Source organism: Nicotiana tomentosiformis, chromosome 1 (assembly GCF_000390325.3).
Source record: "Nicotiana tomentosiformis chromosome 1, ASM39032v3, whole genome shotgun sequence".
Lineage (NCBI taxonomy): Eukaryota > Viridiplantae > Streptophyta > Magnoliopsida > Solanales > Solanaceae > Nicotiana > Nicotiana tomentosiformis.
Genome location: NC_090812.1, coordinates 44,956,798 through 44,975,506, shown reverse-complemented (window position 1 = coordinate 44,975,506; position 18,709 = coordinate 44,956,798). Strand labels below are relative to the sequence as shown.

Below are 18,709 nucleotides of genomic sequence, written 5' to 3'. Positions count from 1 at the left end.
AGATGAATAGAATGACAACACAACAAATGCAACATGTACAACAGATGTCTATTTGTTGCGAACTATGCGGAGACAGTCATATGATTGACATGTGCCCCGCGAATCCTGAATCTATATACTATGTGGGGCAACAAAACAGAGGTCCTATGAATCAACATGCGCAATATGGGAACACTTACAACCCAAACTGGAGGAATCATCCTAACTTCTCATGGGGCGGAAGTCAACAGAATCAGTATAGGCCTCAAGGGAATTTTACTCAACCTCAGAAGCCACCCCAACAAATGGAAGAAAGTACGAATGACTTGCTGAAAAAGTTGTTACTAGACAATCAACAGCTCAGGACCGATTTCAGAAATCTTGAGAGGCAAATGGGGCAGTTAGCAGCAAACCAAAATACTAGACCTACAGGCTCACTTCCCAGTGATACAGAGAAGAACCCTCAAATTAATGCAGTTACACTTAGAAACGGGAGGGAACTAGAGGAAGTGCCAAGGAAGATAAAAGAAAAACCTATACCTGGGGGGAGTTGACACCTAAGGCAACACAAGAGTCAAAGGAAGATGATGCAAGTTCAGAGCGAATGGAGGTTACAAGGCCACCACCACCTTTCCCCCAAAGATTGCAGAAAAGGAATGACGATCGCATGTTCAACAAATTTCTCTCCATGTTGAGTCAGGTTCAATTAAATATTCCATTAGTGGATGTACTTCGTGAAATTCCAAAGTACGCTAAGTACATAAAAGACATAGTGGCTCATAAGAGGAAATTGACTGAGTTCGAGACGGTTGCACTTACTGAGGAGTGCACATCAAGGGTCCAAAACAAGCTTCCCCAAAAGCTTAAGGATCCTGGCAGCTTCACCATTCCAGTACAAATCGGTAATATTGACGTGGGACGTGCTCTGTGTGATTTGGGTGCAAGCATAAATCTGATGCCTTTATCCTTGTTTAAGCAATTAGGTCTGGGAGCTCCGAGACCAACCACCGTGATGTTGCAATTAGCTGATAGGTCCATAGCCTACCCCGAAGGAGTGATTGAAGATGTGCTGCTGCAAATTGGAAAATTCATCTTCCCAGCTGACTTCATTATTCTAGACTTCGAGGCTGATGAACAAGTTCCAATCATATTGGGACGACCTCTCTTGGCTACTGGCGATGCAATAATTAAAGTGAGAGAAGGGAAAATGATTATGAGAGTGGACAACGAGGAAGCAGTCTTCAATGTCTACAAAGCAATCCAACTTCCCCGCCACTATGAGGAGCTCTCTATGATATCTGTGATGGAGGTGGATGAGAAACTTCTTGACACGAGTGTATATCTAGACGACTGTTTAGAAAAAGCAATCATGATGTTTGATAGCTTGGAGATGGATGATGAGGTTGAGGAGATGATGCATATCCTAGATACATCATGTGGTTACATGCAAGGAATAATCCCGTTTGAGCCCCTGAATAGGCCAAGTGGCCCCCCACCAAAGCCGTCAATTGAAAAAGCTCCAAATTTGGAACTTAAACCCCTACCCCCTCACCTTCAATATGCTTATTTGGGAAGTTCTGACACTTTACCTGTTATTATTTCTGCTCACTTGTCTAAATTACAGGAAGAAAAGCTATTAAGGGTGCTACGTGAGCACAAGCGAGCAATTGGGTGGACAATGTCTGACATTAAAGGCATTAGTCCAGCTTTCTGCATGCACAAAATCCTCATGGAGGACGGACACAAGCCAAGTGTAGAACACTAATGCCGACTAAATCCAATCATGAAAGAAGTGGTAAGAAAAGAAGTGATTAAGTGGCTTGATGCAGGTATTGTATTTCCAATCTCTGATAGTAAATGGGTAAGCCCCGTTCAATGTGTGCCGAAGAAAGGGGGATAACCGTAGTAGTTAATGAAAATAATGACTTAATTCCTACAAGAACTGTAACTGGATGGAGAATTTGCATAGATTACAGAAAACTGAACAATGCCACCCGGAAAGACCACTTTCCCCTTCCTTTTATTGACCAAATGCTTGATAGATTAGCTGGCCAGGAATACTACTGTTTCCTGGACGGTTATTCGGGGTATAATCAGATTGCTATAGCCCCAGAAGACCAAGAGAAAACTACATTTACATGTCCTTATGGCACGTATGCGTTCAAGAGAATGCCCTTCGGTCTTTGTAATGCACCTGCGACTTTTCAAAGGTGTATGATGGCTATTTTCACTGACATGGTTGAAAGATTTGTAGAAGTATTCATGGACGATTTTTCTGTGTTTGGATGTTCTTTTGATAGTTGTTTGATGAACCTTGATAAAGTGCTAGCTAGGTGTGAAGAGACGAACTTGGTGCTAAACTGGGAAAAGTGCCATTTCATGGTACGTGAAGGTATAGTTTTGGGGCACAAGGTTTCAAAAGATGGTCTACAGGTGGATAAAGCAAAGGTGGAGACGATTGAAAAATTGCCCCCGCCGACATCCATCAAAGGCATTCGCAGTTTCTTGGGTCATGCAGGTTTTTATCGTCGTTTCATTAAAGATTTTTCGAAAATTTCTTCCCCTTTGTGCAGGCTTCTAGAGAAAGATGTTACCTTCAAGTTTGATAATGCATGTCTGAAAGCATTTGAGGAGCTGAAGGGAAGATTGGTGACTGCACCAATTATCATTGGCCCCGATTGGGCACAACCATTTGAGTTGATGTGCGATGCAAGTGACATAGCAATTGGAGCGGTGTTGGGGCAAAGGAGGGATAAAATCTTTCACTCCATTTATTATGCAAGCAAAACTATGAATCCAGCTCAGATGAATTATACAGTGACTGAAAAGGAGTTGCTTGTAGTGGTGTGGGCGTTTGACAAGTTCAGATCCTATCTAGTGGGAACCAAAGTCATCGTCTGCACAGATCATTCAGCTATCAGATACCTATTTGAAAAGAAAGATGCCAAGCCGAGGCTGATTCGTTGGGTCCTCCTCTTGCAAGAATTTGACTTAGAGATCCGAGATCGAAAAGGGACAGAAAATCAAGTGGCCGATCATTTGTCCAGATTAGAAAGTCGGGACCATGTAGCTGAAGGAGGGTCAATTAAAGAAACATTTCCGGATGAGCAAATATTAGCAATCACCTCAGGTGAAGCCCCATGGTATGCAGATTATGTGAATTTTATCGCAAGTGGGGTGACGCCACTAGAATGGACAGCTGACAATAGAAGAAGATTCCTACATGATGTAAGGTTCTACGTGTGGGATGAGCCATTCCTATATAGGCAGTGTGCAGATCAGTTGGTGAGAAGGTGTGTTCCTGAGGAAGAGATGAAGGCTATACTACATGACTGCCATGCGTCACCATATGGAGGTCATCACGGCGGGGATAGAACCGCCCAAAAAGTGCTACAATCAGGTTTTTATTGGCCAAAATTGTTTAAGGATGCACATGCCTTCGTTAAAAATTGTGATAGATGCCAAAGAACTGGAACTATCACGAGGAAGCACGAGATGCCCTTGCAAAATATACTGGCGGTAGAACTTTTTGATGTTTGGGGGATTGATTTTATGGGACCATTCCCATATTCTAACGGACACAGATACATCTTGGTGGCGGTCGACTATGTTTCTAAGTGGGTAGAGGCCATAGCTCTTCCTACTAACGACGCAAAGGTTGTGGTAGGCTTTGTAAAGAAGCACATCTTCACACGTTTTGGGACCCCAAGAGTGTTGATAAGCGACGGGGGAACTCACTTTTGTAACAAACTGCTGAATAATATTCTTGCAAAATACGGAGTCAAGCACAAAGTTTCCACTGCCTATCATCCCCAAACGAGTGGTCAAGTAGAAGTTTCCAACAGAGAGGTCAAGCAGATTTTGGAAAAGACAGTAAGTATGAATAGAAAGGACTGGGCCGGGAAGCTGGATGACGCATTATGGGCATATCGCACTGCGTACAAGACCCCAATAGGCACTTCTCCGTACAGGTTGGTTTATGGGAAGGCCTGCCATCTGCCCGTCGAGCTTGAACACAAAGCATATTGGGCGATTAAAAAGCTAAATATGGAGATGGACTTGGCCGGTGAGAAGAGATTGCTACAACTCAACGAGCTTGATGAGTTTCGATTGCATGCGTATGAAAATGCCAAATTGTATAAAGAGAAGACCAAAAGATGGCATGATAAGCATATCCAACATCGTGAGTTTGAACCAGGTCAAGAAATTCTACTGTTTAATTCAAGGCTAAAGCTTTTTCCAGGAAAGCTTAAATCTCGATGGTCGGGTCCGTTTGAAGTGGTTAGTGTGAAACCTCATGGTGCGATAGAATTGTGTGATAAGGGGTCCAATACGACATTCTTGGTAAATGGCCAAAGAGTAAAACACTATTGGGGTGGTGACATTGCACGTCACAAGACCACAATGGATTTAGTGGAGGCATGAAGAACATGTTGCGTCGTGCCGCGACGTTAAATCAGGCGCTTCTTGGGAGGCCACCCAAGTTAGTTAGTTTATTTTTATTTTTATTTTTATTTTTTTTTGTAGGACATAGATCTTAAAAAAAATAAAAATAAAAATAAAAAATAAAGAAAAAAATAAATAAAAAGTTCCCCAGATATGAGAAAACGAGGCGGATGCGTCGCGTCCCCCTCAGCAAAAAAAAAAAAAATTTTTTTTGACGGGCCAATTGCTCAAGGCAGTGAAGTCTGCCTATCGCGCCCGTGTCGCGTCCGAAAATTTTTGAAGGAAGACAAGGGGATGCGTCGCGTCAAAGCTCGCACGCACAGGTAAGTAATATATATTTTAACACATCTTAAGATAACGAATTCGTTAAAAACTCTTCTTGCGACGCATCCACTCGTCTCTTTTTGGCGACGCCTACGAACGCAGAACAGAATTCTTTAATCGAAATTGTAATGCATACAAACACGACAGGTATGCATCATCCTCTTCGTTCTTCCGTTGGCTTCTCTCCTAATTCTTCTCTCTTCCCTCCCTCAATGGTAGCAACAAGTAGGTTTTGCAATTTCAAAATTTTTTAGGGCTGTCGTTCTTGGTCGTTGTAATGGTTGCGAGATGATAAACTATAATTCCCTTCATCTCGTCAAACTTTGGGAGGGTAGTTGCATTGCTCAACTGATAGAATGAACTAGGCACACTTGTTGCATACCACATGTTCGACGAATTGTCCCTGAGGAAAATTTAGGCGTCGGTGAAGTCTGAGTAACCGAGCAACATTGGTGTATGCTTGAGAATAAGTGTGGGGTCGAGTGAGGGGCTATGTGAAATTGAATTTTTGAAGAGAGTTATCACATACTTGCTGAAAGTCATGAGCTACAATTCCATGAAGTAGTGAATGGCATGACTTTACGAATAAATTGAAGTCTGCAAGCTGTTGCAATTGCTTTCAAGCTGAACTTCGCTGTTTCATCTGCTAATTGTTGAATTCTTTGCATTGCAGGTACTTAGATTCGTAAAATGACAGCAGTGAGTAAACCATCCAAGCAACAAGACAAAGATGGTAACAAGCAACCGCCCAAAAAGCCTACCGGAAGGGCAGCGGGCGGTCCAAATCCACAGAAAAAAGGAAGCGGACGGAGAAGGAAATGGAACTGCTGCCTAGGCAGTTAAGTGATGATTCAGAGCAAGAGGAGGAGGAACCATTAGTCAGGAGGACAGTGAAGAAGGGTATTACACCAAGCAAAGGAATAGAGATAAGAGAGCCTGTGACATACCAAAGAAAAGCTTCGAAAATGAGTGATCCGACTGATAAAGGGAAGGAGAAGATTACTACAGAATTTGAATCCGATTCCGATTCGGACAATGACCACCTACAGGTCAACATGAGTGATGAAGACGAGGGTGAACCCATAGACCGAGTTGATTGGGAGAAATACTTTGTTAATGAGAAGGCATTCCGAGCCTATAAGAAGATACTGGTTTCAAAGAAGTATATTCCGGAAAAGCCGATAAACATCGGACCACTTAAGACAAAGTACTCAGAGTTTCTAAAGTCAATTCGAGAGGTGCAAAAATGGGGACCCATTCTGAAAGGTCACGGCAAAGCCAACCTCACCATTGTTAGAGAGCTCTACGCCAATTGGCGTCACGCAAGGGGAAACATTGTGCGAGTAAGAGGGGTAGATATTAATGTGTCAGCTGAAGCTCTGAATAACTTCTTAAGGGTGCCACACACACTTACAGACAGGTTTGACTCCATATGCAAAACACCAGATTATGCACACATTAAGTCTGTCCTATGCCCTACCAGGAAGGATGCAGAATGGAAGCATGGGAGTATGGAGTACCACTCTATAGCCAAGGAATTCATGAGTGCGTTAGCACGTGTGGCTCTAAATTTCATTTGTAACCGCCTGCTGCCATGCCAACATAAAACTGATGTCCCTCGTTACCGCGCACTCGTATTATATGCTTTATTAGAGGGGATACCACTTCAACTTCGGAGCCATCATGCATGATCAAATGCAGCGAACCAGGATGAATTACAAGTGGAGGCTGTTCTTTGCTAATACCCTAACGGCTTTTTTAACAGAGATGGGAGTACTATGGGACAAGGAGAATGACGACATTGAGGCTAAAGCTCCAGGACCATATGATGTCACTCATGTTCTAGAGCCGAACAAGGAAGGTCTTCTAAGCTCACCATTCAACAATTATTTGAGCATATGCAAGCAGATATGCAAGAGAACAGGGCTGAGCTGATAGCGACTCGTGTCGAGTTGAGTGCCACCAGGGATGAGTTGAGACAGACTCGTGCGGATCTAAGCCGAGTTCAGACCGAGCAGGCCACGATGATGAAGGAGATATCATTACTCCTCAGAGCTCTGGTTCAATGTGCAGGTACAGACATCTCCCAGCTGATTGCATCATCCACTGCCGGACCATCCACTCCTGTTCCTCCCATAGTCACTGAGGCTCCACTCAACAGGCCTACTGAGGTCGCTGTAACACCTGATACAGAATCCGCACCAGTTGTTGATGATAGGAATGCTATGGATGCAGATGCTCCTCCACAGACTGCGGATGAGCCCTCCACCTTGACTTGAGGGAGTTCTTCTCACCCTACTTTACCTTGTTTGTGTGCGTTGGGGACAACGCACAGTCCTAAGTGTGGGGTGGGGGTGATTCATGTTTTGATGTATGGATGAATGTACTAAAATATTCACTGGATTAATGGCATAAAATAGCAGTAAATTCATCTATATGGAGTAACTATCAGTTTATCTATCAGTTTATCATTATCAAAAAAAAAAAATAAAAAAAAATAAAAATAAAAATAAAAATATATATATATATATATATATATATATATATATATAGTATCTTTGTAGATAGTAATAATCCCCTGTGGTTTTTCTTTGTGCCTCGGTTCTTTTCCATGGGATGTAGTTTGAACCGGGTAATTTTGTTTTCTTTTTAGAGTAGAGTAGGAATGTAGGGAATAAAAGGAGGAAGAATGATGAACCTAGGTGACCTTGACTTGGTTGATAATGGCATATTTAGGCTTTTACATATGTAATATCTTCCCTTCTCACTCTGAAATTATTGATGATGCCTTGTTAAAATGGATAGCATGTTTTGTGGCGCCTATTTCTCATTTTCTTGACTTGTGTTCACTTTGCGCTTAATGCTTAATATCTCGTTGCTCCGTGAATACTTGCATTGTTTGAGAGTCGGAATGTGACCGTCCTTAATGAGTCATGTGCCATGTGTGGTAAGGTTTTTGTGTAGTCCATGTAGTGTACTTGTGTCTAGAACTTGCCCAGTATGTGAGTTGAAGCGAAATTTTAGGTGATGCTCGGTTTGAAAAATGATTTTAGGCTTTCTTTGATCTTTTTGAGCTTATTGCTTATCACAAATAAAATCTATCCCTAGTTAACCCTTTTGAGCCTGTAGACCTTTTATTTGGTACCCACATTACAAGCCTATACCCTTTTTATTCTTAATTGACATTGTTTTGATCCTTTTACCTCTTAAAGCACTTTAATTGTTAGATGAGCGCTAAAAGAAGTAAGAAGGGACTAAGTGTGGGGTGACTTTTGAGTGGAACCAATGAAAGAAAGAAGGGTGCACTTATTTTGTAAAATAATACACCACTAGCGGAAAGTGAAAAAAAAAAAAAAAGAAAGAAAAATATAAATGAATAAATTGTTGTCTTGTTCTTGCTAGTGGGTATGAATTAAAGTAGTGCTTAAAGAAAGAGGAAATATTGTTTGGAGTGATATTATTGGTGAAATTGAAAGGGTGTTGAAGAATTCGCGCTTAAGTTATTTGATGATGTGTTAAAGTGCTTAGGAGGGTGAGTCACTATTCCTTAAATATATCCTACCCGTCCCTTAGCCCACATTACAACCATGAAAAAGTCCTAATTGATTTTAGATCGAGCGAGCTTACATTAGTAGAGATTTACATTAAGGGCAAGCCTATGGTACCAACTACATGCATGTGACTTCTTTTGTGAGAGTGAGCGATTTTCTTTGTGAGCATGAGATTCGAATGTGTGGATTGATTTTACTCTCTCTGCTTTTGTTGTGAGGGCACATGGTTTCACGAGGGATAGGTAACGTTATTAGACTTCTCTATGATGTTGGTTGTTCAAGCCATGAGTGCATTGTGACATTGAGTCGGTTTTTGAGGTTAGGATTGTTGTGAGCATGTTGTCTTTGTTCGAATATGTTTAAAGAAGGGCATAAGAAAAGGGAAGTGTGTTGATGCATAGTCTAGAGCCAAATTGTAGCAAATAACCATGGTCATAGATGTAGTGTGCTTTGAATGATAAGAGCTTAATTTTATTTTGTTTACTATAGTGATGGTTTGTTCGAGGACGAACAAAGGTTTAAGTGTGGGGTAGTGATGTTTGGCATATTTCGATATGTGTTGATGTTACTTTGCCCATGTTTTAACCACTTCTTGATGTTATTTAATCTTTAAAACGCCCAACATGGTGTAATTATTGGTTTGATGACTAATTAAGTTATGTGTGACGATTTAAGGTGTTCGGAGTGCAAAATATGAAGAAAAGGTGGTTTAGCCAGAGGAAGAAGGGTTGGATGCGTCGCATCCAACCTAGGAAAACATCATCCTGCATGCAACCTTAGCAGTGAAGTTGGGCCATAGCGTTCGCCATCGCGTGCGAAACTGGGAAGTAGAAGAGAAGGCTGGATGCGTCGCGTCCACCCTCGCATGCAAAGCTGAGAAATAGAGGACAAGGTGGATGCGTCGCATCCACCTTCGCAGGCAAAAATTGAAATGGAGGACAAGGTGGATGCGTTGCATCCACCTTAGCATCAATCCCTGAAGCCGATTTGGACTAGGAATAGGAGAGCTTTGGCCCACGACTTTTGTACGCAATATATAAGCTAAAAACGCCTCTTTTAGGTTATCTAACATATTGGAAAGGAAAAAAAGCCACGACAAAGCTGTGGAGGCCGGAATTCATCAAGTTCCATCTTTCTCCCACCAAACTTAGTAATTTTTATGTTTCTTTATATGATTTGTTGTTTGGCTACCATGTCTATGTGGAGCTAAACTTCACGTTCTAGGGTTGTGGTTCTTTCATGACTATTGTTATTCGGATATTGATTTTGACTTCTTGATTTATCATATTAGTTTATTTATTCAATCTTGCACTTAATTATTTAATTGCTTGATCACCAATTGAATATTATCTACGAATCTAGAATTGAACTCGAAAGTGGGAATTCTATATTGCATATAGGATTGAGTAGGGCAAGTTCTTGAACTCGGGCATCGGGGAACGGATTCGTGGTTAGGATAGACATATACCTAATTGCCTTGCTTGGTTGATTTACAGGAATTATAAATGCGTTCTTGTTGATTCTAACTCCATAGACATATAGGCGTTAGGTTAGCTTGAATAGGCGAGTAAGAACTCGACAGATTCTTATGAGCATTAACCCTGTCAACCAATAAGCTAGATAAATTAGTCGGTCAATTCAATTGAAGAATACAATAGGATTGTTAGATAGCCCATAACCCTAGATCGTTTTCATTACATTGATATCATTAAAATCTGCTCTTTCTCTGTTCAAAGTTTATTATTTATATTTTTCTTATTTAATTAGTTAGAATAAAATATTTTTAGATTTAATTCTTGTTTAGATAATTAGGATAGTCTAATTTAGTTAATAGCTAATCATAAGTCCTAGTGGGTTCGACATCCGACTTTTAGTCACTTTATTACTTGACGACCGCGTATACTTGCGTGAGTGTGTTTGGTCGCAACAGCCTCATTTTCCCGACAACATGGATTGACAAGAGTCTGGGAGTAGTCGTTATCTTTTTACATAGTAGTCATCAAGTAAGAAAGGGAAAGACCACTTAACGCAGTGGAATTGGAAAGATAGCGTCGAGCACAACTTTCGTGTCACCATAAATCCTTTTTTGTTTATTGGGAGACTGAATAAAAAAGTCTTTGTCAAGCAGGAATGATTGTAACATCGATCGACAGTTGAGAAATACTGCCTCCGGGGACCTCACTTTAGGGCTATCTTTCACCGTTGACAGACATGGTTCAACGTGCCAGCTACTCTTCCTCTTCTAGAACAGTGACAGCCTAGTCTGATTCCCCCTTCCGAAAGTGCCACAGCTCCTTCTATAACAACCCCTAAAAACTGGGCATTCGAAGCATCAATTTCATTCTATGCTCTATGCCATCGTCCTTATACTTAGACTATTAATTCATGTGTACAAACCTCCCTCACAAAGGAAAGCGGGAAAGTCATCTTTGCAAACAAAGGCCTTCTTATTATACTATGGCATCTTGTCCAAAGCGAGCGGTCATGTGAATCCTTTGTCTATTCGTCTATTTCATTTAATAAGAACAATATAAATGTGACACTTTCACGACGAAATACCGAGAATTTTTGATACGTCAGTCTCCCAGTAAATTAAGCCAATGATCGACTGTCCCTGCCCATTCTAACGGGGCATTCTATTCCTTCAAGTCCCACATCTCTAAATGTGCCTATTCATTCGACACCTTTCGATGGAAACAGGGAGAAATGGATTATTCCGCATCAACCTATGCCCTCTTATTCCGACTAAGTAATCCATTGGCGAAAAGAGAGCCTTCCTACTTATTGCTTGAAGCTCTGTCAAAGTAGCATTCAATTCTGAAAAAGGCTTAGGGCTAGGCTAAACCTACCTCAAAGCCATGAAATCCTAGAGCTCTTATTCCAAGAACTGGTGATATTCCCTTAACTGCAGATTCAATAGCACCAGTTATGAACCCCAAAAACAATCGGAAAGAGAGCACCGTCTACTCAGACTGTCACACCGACAACGAGAGCAGTAAGAGCAGATAGTAGAAAAGAACTAGCAGCAGATAGGCATTCAGTTAGCTTGAAAATGGACTCGTAGTTAGAAATCAGATGCTTCCTCAACAACTATCTTTAGAATGTCCTATATCTCTCTTCAACGCTTTAAAATGAGCTAGAAGCCTTCTCTTAAGCAGAAAAATATGAGTTATAGTAGTTTCAGCTATTCGATTCGAATCAGTGCCCTCACTTCCTTTCCTTACTACGATATGCCCAAAAAAAGAAAAAGAAAGTACAACGTATCAAATAGCGATGACACAAATTATCAACGACCTCCTACATAACATATGCGAGCCTTACGTGGACTATTTGGTAGTTTTTTCAAAAGAAAGAACCGACCACATCGAAAATTTATGCAAAGTCTTCAAAAGGTTAAGAAAACATCAATTGAAGATGAACCCGAAAAAATGTGCATTCAGGATCGGGCGGAGGCCTTAAATCAGTAGGGCAATAGCATAACTATTATTGACATCACCCTTATTACATTACTTAAGCCTACTCTTTCTTCAAGATACAAAACGAGTAGCCGAAAATGGTTGTCCCTATTGTATTTTAGATGGAGTCATCTACAGGGCTAAGAATCATACCTTTACTTAGAGAGGGGTAGCGGTACCATGCTCTTTCGTGCTCGTAGGTTGACTCACCTATGCATCCCGACTAAGGTCTCACAAACGTGCACTTTCCTTATGCATCCAACCGCTTCACTAATGTGAATAGGTTATACAGAAGGGTAGGTTGGTAATATACTCTTTTGTGCCTTCCTTCTTCGAACCTTTTGGTATGCATTGCCCCCAAACTATAGATCAGATCCACCGGACAAGAAACTCAATTCCGCACTACTGCTGAGTCGTCGGACTTATCCACCAAGGGACTCGTGGAATTTATATTGATTGCGTTGGGGGAAATCTACCAAAGCTCGTCTGATAGATAGACTCATTTCCCGCTACTAAGCGAGAGCAAGAAAGAAAATCAAATGATTATTTTTTTAACAAGCGCCTTCTTTTGGGTATGTAGGTACTAAGAGTCCTCTCACTACCAACCGGCAGACATCATCTGGCTGGGTCTTGCTGGTATAAACAATGAGGAAGAAACAACCAAATGGAAACAACAACTAACAATGGCTCTTGGCCCAGATAACGTCATAGGCATAGGGGAGATCAGAGCAACAGGGAACGCCTAGATGTCATTTTTCTTCCTGGGCTGTAGTAAGTAGATCGAGAGGTTGTTCCACCCCTTGTCCCAAAATATGGGGAATATGTTCTCATAATGTCTTGCGTAAACCTGACCTAGCTGGCAAGCGATCCCAGTTCGCGACAGAGAACAAGACAGCAAGCAAGCGTACTTTTGTTCGCTTCTTCCTCACCAAGCACAGAAGTTTAAGAATATCTGTAGGTTGGTGGCTACCTAAGGAAATTCCAATTCGATCCACCCCCCGGCTGAGAGGAATCTACCTCATCCCGATCACAAGGAGAGGTTCACTATGATGGGGGTACTTTTTTTTCCCTGAAGGAAAAAATGAAATGCATAGGGGACCATATTTTCGTTGCGGCATGCTACTCAGATTTACGGATTCGCAGGGGATCTCGGGCCCTACTTAGTTTCGCAAGCCTTTTTCATTGTCAGTCAACTAAGTAGGACCTTTTCCTTTTTGTTTGAATAACCCATTCTCATTATCTTAAATAAGTAAAGTAGGCAAACCTATAGGTCTTTAGTAGCGTTGACAAAGAAGAAGGAGTCGGTTAAAAGAAAGCAAATCTTTCCATTTTTCTTATAATTATTTAATAATATAAAATAGAAAGAAATTTCTTATTATTATACATAGGCCAGCTTGACAAGCAACCCTTCCTCTTGATCTGAGGTGCGAAGAGAAAGATTTCTTTTTTATGACTTCCATTTATCGATCCCAGCCTAGAAAAGTGACCTATCAGGGCAGGGCCCTATTGATAAATGAAAGAAAGGGTTTATGATCCCTAGTCCTGTAAGCCCACACCTGTGTAGAGTAGATAATTCAACACCTGCGGCACAAACCAGTTTTGAACCTATTGGTCCTAGTATCATAAGCGACCGAATGGCCGCCCCCTAATTACTAGACCAACCTGCTATAATAATTCCAAAAACACCTAGCGAAGATATGGCAAACAAATAAAGTAGCCCTATGTTCATGTCTGACAATACCATACAAAAATCAAAAGGTACAGCGGCCCGAGCGACCAGACTAAACATAAATGTAGCCACTGGAGTCATTCTAAAAAGGGAGAAATTAGCACTACTTGGAGAAATAGGTTCTTTTAGAATCAATTTCAAACCATCTGCTAGAGGTTGTAACAATCCAAACGATCCCACTACATCAGGACCCTTTTGACGTTGCACAAAACCCATTACTTTACATTTAACTAGCACTAGAAAGGCTACTCCTAGTAGAAGTGGTAGAATTATTTAAAGTATTTCAGCTAGAACAGCTATGTACATTTTTGTTTTCTATTCACTCATGATCTGGCCTGGTCGACCCAATCATGATGTTGAAGGAGGGGACCTTTTCTCGAAAATAAAATTCTTCCTACTACGAAAACCACAACACAAGCACCCCTTTTCCATTCATTCTATCTAAGAAAATAAATTCAGCATAGACCACGACCCCCCCCCCCCCCCCCTATTTTTTCATTTCTTTATCTATATTTTGCCAAGTTAAAGAGTCCTCGCTCTCCATGTTCTTAAGAGATTTTTTCAGCTTGCTGACTAGGGTTGGCAGCTAAATTCAGTCTTCGAGACCCCATAACATAAGAAAGTCGTGGAGTTCATAAGCCCCTTTAGATATAGGGGAAACTTTCTTGTGGTAGTAATTGCGAATGAGCAAGTAGGGGGCGGCAACTAAAGAGGTAGCGAGACTGAACGCAATTTCAAGAATAGGTTGACTTTCTTTCATTTTTGTTATGGAAAGTGAAAGTCATTTCGTTTAGTACGAGATTGCTTCATACCTCGGGGTGCATACACCTCTCGCCTATCAAAATTTTGTTCAAAAACCTCATCCGAGAACTTGTATAGAGAAGGATTTCCCGCTTCGCATCAGTTTTTCCGTACCAACTTAGCTACCCGGCACTACTATTGGCATAACAACCGGTACACCATAGGTTAGCCCACCCCAGTCCTCTCGTACTAGGGTTGGCTCCTCACAGTTCTCCTTTTAACACCAACGGTAAATAGTAACCAAACTGTCTTATGACGTTCTAAACCCAACTCACGTACCATTTGAATTGACGAACAACCGAACCCTTGGGACCTTCTTCAACTCCAGGATGTGATGAGTCGACATCGAGGTACCAAATGACTCCGACAATAAGAGATCTTGGGAGTCATCAGCCTGTTATCCCCAGTGTACCTTTGATCCATTGAGCTAGAGCCCTTCCACACGGGACTCCCGGATCACTATAGCCGACTTTCATCACTGTTTGACCAGTCGGTCTCACAGTCAGGAAGGCTTATACCATTACGCTAACGAGAAGAATCTTAGCTTGAGCCTACCTTCGCACACCTCTGTTACTCTTTAGGAAGCATCCTCCCCAGATAAACTACCCACCTCGTAGTGTCCCGCATCCCCCTAAATGATCGGTGCGGCGGTTAAGCATCCTTAGATGAAAGAGTGGTCTTTCAAGATTGGTTGTTGTGTGTCAACACCTCCTACCTATCCTACACATTTGATTAAGGTTGTCACTACGAAGCTATAGTTAAGGTGCACGGGGTCTTACCCACTAGCCGTTGGTACTCCGCATCTTCACGAAGAATACAATTTCATCGGGTCCATGTCGGAGATATTGAGGCAGTCGTTACACCATTCATGCAGGTTGCTACTTATGCGGCAAGGAATTTCGCTACCTTAGGATAGTTAGAGTTACTGCTGCCGTTTACCAGGGCTTCCATTCAAAGAATATAACAATTCTCCTTCCGACCTTCCAACACCGGGCAGGTGTGAGACTCTATACATCGTGTTACCACTTAGCAGAGTCCTGTGTTTTTAATAAACAATCGCTTCCCCCTGGAATGTGCCTCTTTCCTAATCAAAAGGTAGGAGAACACCCCTTATCCCGAAGTTACGGGGTCATTTTGCCGAGTTCCTTCGACATTGTTCTATCAAGCGCCCTAGTATACTCTACTTGGTCACCTATGTCGGTTTGGGGTACGGTCAGTTCAGCGGGAGGATCGCCCTCCCAATTCGAAGTTTTTTCCTGGAAGTTTCAACCTTGTTGACTATGACAACAGTCGCGACTATAAACAGACTCGAGACTATGGCAGGGCGGTACGCTCGGCTCTATCGTGACCCCTACTCTAATCAAAAGACTAAAGGCCCCTACTAAAGATAGGTCGCCAAAATACGACCGAGAGTTTCGCCTTTTGAAGCGCCAGTCACGTACGGCGATCGGGCCAGGCCGAGACAGAAAGGCTTTGATGACTCAAGGTTCAGATTAGGGAAAGGAGAGTGAGGGGAAGAGGGGGCAGCCCTCGGCCCAATCATCCAATTCGCTCCAACAGACAGGCATGGTTCTGTAGTCAAAGCAACTTTGTCACTTTCGTGTACCCATCAGACGACAACACTTTCGGGGGTTCCTTAGGGACCGATTCACTCTGCGTAGATTGATTAAATGCAAAAAACCTTCCAGTGGCAGGTGATCGTGTTTTTCACAGGATGTTTCGTTACTCATGTCAGCATTCTCACTTCTGATATCTCCAGGTCTTGTCACCAAAAACCTTCCCCGATTGACAGAACATTCCGCTACTAACACTTGAAAAAGCAGCTTTCAAGGTCTCGTAGCTTCGGTGAATCACTTGAGCCGTGATATATTTTCGGTGCCATGGAGCTAGACCAGTGAGCTATTACGCTTTCTTCAAAGGATGGTTGCTTCCAAGCCCACCTCATGGTTATCATTGCTCGATCACTCCCTTTTCCACTTAGTGATTGCTTAGGTACCTTAGCGTACGATCTAGGGTGTTTCCCTCTCGACTTTGGATCTTAGAACCCAAAAAGTCTGTCTGTACAAACGATCTAGGCCTGTATTCAGAGTTTCCCTGGGGTTCGTAAGGCAAAATTAGGCCACCGTAACCCATTGAGTGCTCTACCTCGGGCCATCGACATCATACGCTCTACTGAAATAGATTTCACGGAAAACCAGCTATATCCGATCTTGGTTGGCCTTTCACCCTTAGCCACAAGTCATCCCCGTATTTTGCCACATACGTGGGTTCGGTCCTCCAAGTCCTATTAGAGCTCTCTTCAACCTGCTCATGGCTAGATCGATCGATTTTGGGTCAAATCGGTCCCCATTTCCTCACTGACCCATCATACAAAAGGTACGCTGTTAGAGTGAGTGCGCTTTACATAAAGTAAAGGCTCTAAGCTCTGCTCGTTCGATTGATTACACTCCCTAAATAGGGTTATTTTCACCTTACCCTCACGGTACTTGTACACTATCGGTCATTGAGGAATACTTAGGCTTAGAGGGTGGTCCCCCTTTCTCGCGTTAAAGCGATCAGAATTCAAACACGCCGAGTTACAGTTCACTGCGCCCGCTCTTCCAATCTTTTCACAATTACAGTTACACTATCACATTCTTTGGCCAGATCTTCCAATCTTTTAACAATTACATTTCACTGTGCCCGCTCCTTTAAAGGGCGGCGGCTTCAAAGCTTACCTTATTATTAGAGAAAGGTTTGGAACCCTAACCAATGTTTTATATTTTGGAGTTTTTGCCCCAACCTAGGTTAGGGGATCGTTAGACCGTAGCTTGCTGCTGAAAATCATTGCTACGCTAGCGCGGCTCGCTTTGCTTTTCAAGCTCCAACCCCTTACTCAACCTTAACATCTATAAAAAAAGCCCTTTCACCTTTTCTAAATAAGGTAAGCTTTGAAGCCGTAGCTTGCTGGTTTTTCCATCATCCAATCCATAACAAATCGAATGAAACCTGGTGAAAAAGAAGTGATCACTTTGCTGAGGAATGAAGCTTCGTGTTTGTTTTTCTTCAAACCCCCAATCCGCTCTCGCTCGCCACTACTAACGGGATCTCGGTTGATTTCCATTCCTTAAGCTACTAAGATGTTTCAGTTCGCTAAGTTTGTAAAGTCCAAAGAGCGTAGACTAGCCACTATGCTTGGATACAATTTCCCGATCGGAGATCCATGGATCACAGACGGTATCTCCCCATGGCCTTTCACCTCTGAAAACGTCCTTCCTTCTCAATGTCCGGGCATCCATTCAATGCATTTTTTCGATCTTGTACCCTATGTAGGCTTGCAAAGCATAGGCGTCACAAGCAGTACACAGAACACCAACCCAATCTCGACGTAAAAAAGGAAAAGCAAGTATATCCTTACCGGCCTCTATTCCTGACGTGAATGGCCGCTTTCTTGGAACTAATTCATAGGCACTTTACATTAGTTAGACTTCACACACATATATACAAATAGTTGAAGCATGATATAGAAAGAAAAAAAATGAATTGATTGACTATTGAGTGCAAGCCCGTAAATAGATGACTATGGGTAGTTCAGGTGTGCCTAAAGTCAACAACAATTAGAAGGCATGCCGATTCTGCCACCAACAAACCTTTGACTTTAACTGTGAAAAGCAGAAAATAGGCACATAGTAGTTTAGAGTAAAAGGAGTGAAAGCCTCTTGACTGTAAGGAGAGGAGATCTAAGTTGGAATTCAATAGTCTAAGAAATGGTCATCTGTGCGTAACAGCTACTGGTGTCATCACGCTGCAAAGAGGTGGAACCAACCAAGACTGAACACTAGGCTCATTTTTTAGATGAGTTGGGACCGGCCTTCTATCCCGGTGAACAATGTTCCACTGATTAGGCGAGGACAGGATTCGAACCTGTAATCTTCAGGTCATGAGCCTGATGAGTTGACCAATTCCTCTACCCCGCATTCTTTTTCTTTGTTGTGAAGTGGATGTGGATTCGAACCACACAAGGATTTTCAGTCCAACTGAGCTACCTGAACCACTTTGAAATAAGTCTCCTTTCTTTATGTAATTTGGCCTGCCCCGGGATTCTAACGATGACCAAAGCCTCTATCTTGAGGCGTCGCGTGACTTTATCTCTTTGAAGAAGGACGAACTCTTCTTTATATACACAATTTGATGTACGAAATTGGAAGAAGAATTGTTGCTTTCAAGTGTGAACCAGGTCCATGATTCGGACTAGGAATTTCTATTTTATCTGATGCAGTAAGCTCTATTCCCCGACCTGAGGGCGGGAACCGTCTTATCTTAGGGTAGGGTAGCCCTACTTACTTTTGAGTCTATCAGTTGCAACAAGGGCTGCGGGAACGAGTGTTGTGCTTGCCCCGACCGATACCACCATTCATTACCGTGAACCAGCCCCTCTTTATTAT

The 18,709-nt window shown here is 42.2% G+C and overlaps 1 non-coding gene and 1 pseudogene across 1 annotated transcript; one reads left to right on the top strand and one right to left on the bottom strand.

Annotated features, from left to right (window-relative positions):
- The first annotated feature begins 4,719 nt into the window (after positions 1–4,719).
- On the top strand, positions 4,720–12,805 carry LOC104087309 (uncharacterized; annotated as a pseudogene).
- A 5,362-nt stretch (positions 12,806–18,167) lies between these two features.
- TRNAM-CAU (transfer RNA methionine (anticodon CAU)) lies at positions 18,168–18,241 on the bottom strand. The gene has a single exon. It is a non-coding gene; the product is annotated as a tRNA-Met (tRNA).
- Positions 18,242–18,709: the final 468 nt, after the last annotated feature.